This window comes from Schistocerca serialis, chromosome 9 (genome assembly GCF_023864345.2).
Source record: "Schistocerca serialis cubense isolate TAMUIC-IGC-003099 chromosome 9, iqSchSeri2.2, whole genome shotgun sequence".
NCBI classification, from domain to species: Eukaryota; Metazoa; Arthropoda; class Insecta; order Orthoptera; family Acrididae; genus Schistocerca; species Schistocerca serialis.
In genome coordinates this window covers 421,510,748-421,513,925 of record NC_064646.1, presented here as the reverse complement: position 1 = coordinate 421,513,925, position 3,178 = coordinate 421,510,748, and the positions used below count along the sequence as shown (strand labels likewise).

The window sequence follows — 3,178 nt, the reverse complement described above, 5'->3', positions numbered from 1 at the left end:
TATGTGCACAGTTCTGAATATCTTCAAACGATGCCATTTCACATATATATCTTTGACAGTGGCGCGTTGAAGGTTAGGTATTGGCGGTAAAAAAAGATAGGAGATGGCTGTACAGACTTACACTGCACATTTTTTTCGAAGCGAGAATGGGCGGGCGGTGCCACCACCTTAAACAGCCCAAAACATTAGCAGACTACTGTTTACGATTGTTTCTTGTTCATCATTTCTGCCATGCGCACGCAACACATGTAGTAAATACTGAAAATTATAGTGCTTACGTGAGTAGTATCAGCGTCAGGAAGGCAATTTGGAACATTTTTGTGTTCTTGATTCCTTATTTGCTCTAGTAATACTACACATTTGGCCTCGTTATCTAGTTTTTTGCTGCTATATTTCGAATAACCAGAAAGGGAAGGAAGTATTGTAAAAAGTACACTTTCGTAGTCCATTTACTTCCACTTTTACTGTATTTGTATCGATGGCAAATGAAACTGGAATTCCGAAAACAATGCTTGTTTGCTTACTGGCATCGATAATGCTGAAACTTCCTGACAGGTTAAAACTTTGTGCCGGACCGAGACTCGAACTCGGGACATTTGCCTTTCGCGGGCAAGTGCTCTGCCAACTGAGGTACCCAACCACGACTCACGCCCCGTCCTCACAGCTTCACTTCTGCCAGTATCTGAAGCTGTGAGGACGGCTCGTTAGTCGTGCTTGGGTAGCTCAGTTGGTTGTACTCGCTTCGGCGGTACATATACTAAAATTGGAACGATACAGAGAAGATTAGCATGGCCCCTGCGCAAGGATGACACGCAAAATCGTGAAGCGTTAAGTGGCGCCGTGGTCCCGTGGTTAGCGTGAGCAGCTGCGGAACGACAGGTACTTGGTTCAAGTCCTCCCTCGAGCGAAAAGTTTAAATGCCGGCACGGTAGTTCAGCGTGTTCGGTCAGAGAGCCGGTTGGCCTCTGTAATAAAAAACTGAGTGGAAGGATCAACCACCGAACTTGAACAGGATGTCTTGCGACGTCCGCAACGACGAAACACAACAATCAAAAAAAATGTAATGAGTAGCGTCCTTGTTTAGCAATGAGTTTTAAAAGAATGGTAGAGCACTTGCCGACGGAAGGGAGAGGTCCAGAGATCGAGTCTCGGTCCGGCACACAGTTTTAATCTGCCAGGAAGTTACATTTCAGCGCACACTCTGCTGCAGAGTGAAAATATCATTATCGATAATCCTTTTTGTTCGTTACAGTTTCAGCTTTAAACTCATATACATAACACTTTTAGCGTTCATATTTTCAAAAAACTTACCAGCGTGTTCTTTGCTAGCCCATAAACGTGTGCAATGAGGAAAGAAGCAAGGCATGCTAAGGTATCTTGAGCATGTCAACAAGTTGAATGGCTGTAGAAACATCAAAGAAACAGAACTGCTTAGAAGTATACCTCTGTGTAGAATAGGGTTCTTGTTTTACTACATTGTCAGTGCATTAGTCCCTGTGTAGTCTACCAATCTTCTCACTTTGATACCTTACCTGTCATACTAATTCCATGGCCGGCAATAACAGCAATTTACAAGGTACAAAAAGTGACATAATCATTTTAAACATCTTCCAGCATTGTGGAATGCTATATTCTTAAAATGGATATTTCGCTTTAACATGTATGTAAGTAACTTTTTTGTAATGATAGCATAACCTGTGTAAGATGTAGGCCAACTTTACCAACACTAGCGTATTTGCGTCTTTTCCCCATTATTTCTCGTCAGTAACTCTGTCAGTTTTTCAGGAATAATCAAATATAGCACACCTGGGGTGTATGTCTACTTTGGTAATACACTTACTTTTACTTTTGACTTTCTGTTTGAGGTTTTCAACGTATATAAGCCTACGCCATGCTTTGTGATATATCAATAGATAGTTACTTAGTTTCATGTTCCATGTATCATTTGCACGACAAAACGTAATAATATGGAACAAGACGTTCTATATTGACATCAATGTTTTTGTAAATATGCCTCCATGCTCATCATTTATTAGTTTCTTCGTTTTTTAGTTAAAGACAGACGTATGTTAGTCAGTAATTCTTACCCTTCGCCATTTACCCATTATAGCAATAGATAATCTTCCGCAAAACAGGAGGAGTTGTCAAAGAGGAACGTTTTCAGTTTAGGTTCAAACTATACTTCACTTTGTGTGAGGCATTTTATATCAATGGGTAAGTGATCAACATTTGTGGTTGCAGCATTGTGAACTCCTGTTGGTGTTACAGACAACCTTAATGTACCGTAATGACTGTCTTTTTTCTTCGGCTGTTGCAGTTAAGTACATAATGGTTACTTTTGAAGTGCAGAGGATTATTTCCATCAAACTTCATCAGGGTGTCGTGAAATGGACACATAGGTGCTCACACGCCAAGCACAAGACATGCACGAAGAAAGGAGTGTTCATCTGTAACACGTGTGGCCATTACAGTGACTGGTGACACACCATCTACGCGAACAAACTCGTCGCTCAAAACAATGAGTCCGTAAGAAGCGCTTTCTTTTCAGAACAGAAGCTATCTCCAGTTACCGACGGCTGTATACAAAAGCATACGCTACTCTTTCTGATGAGTGTTAAACAATGGACGTCTCGGTGTACCTCGGCGACTCTTCTTAGGACTACAGAGGAAAAATCGATAGGAGACTAGTCTTGGAATAAGTGATAGTGAAAGAACTCTACACTCTCAGTTAACAGCGACTGTCATCGGTTGTGCCTTCAGATTGCACTGGTGTAACAGAATACGTGAGCTGTAACATATATGTCATATCACACGATAATATACAGGTGATAAAATGATGTAATTAAGTCACATCATACTGTTTGATTGAGTTGTTGATTAGTTTCTTTTTTAATTTATTGTGCCGGCCGAAGTGGACGTGCGGTTAAAGGCGCTGCAGTCTGGAACCGCAAGACCGCTACGGTCGCAGGTTCGACTCCTGCCTCGGGCATGGATGTTTGTGATGTCCTTAGGTTAGTTAGGTTTAACTAGTTCTAAGTTCTAGGGGACTAATGACCTCAGCAGTTGAGTCCCATAGTGCTCAGAGCCATTAATTTATTGTGGTTGTATATTACATGTCTGCTGAGATCCAGGACGACGCGTCCCACCAACGGTAATATTTCCGTTGGGGCAACCAGAG

The 3,178-nt window shown here is 41.7% G+C and overlaps 1 non-coding gene across 1 annotated transcript; it reads left to right on the top strand.

Annotated features, from left to right (window-relative positions):
* Positions 1-733: 733 nt before the first annotated feature.
* Positions 734-840, top strand: LOC126420170 (U6 spliceosomal RNA). The gene has a single exon (XR_007576033.1). It is a non-coding gene; the product is annotated as a U6 spliceosomal RNA (small nuclear RNA).
* Positions 841-3,178: the final 2,338 nt, after the last annotated feature.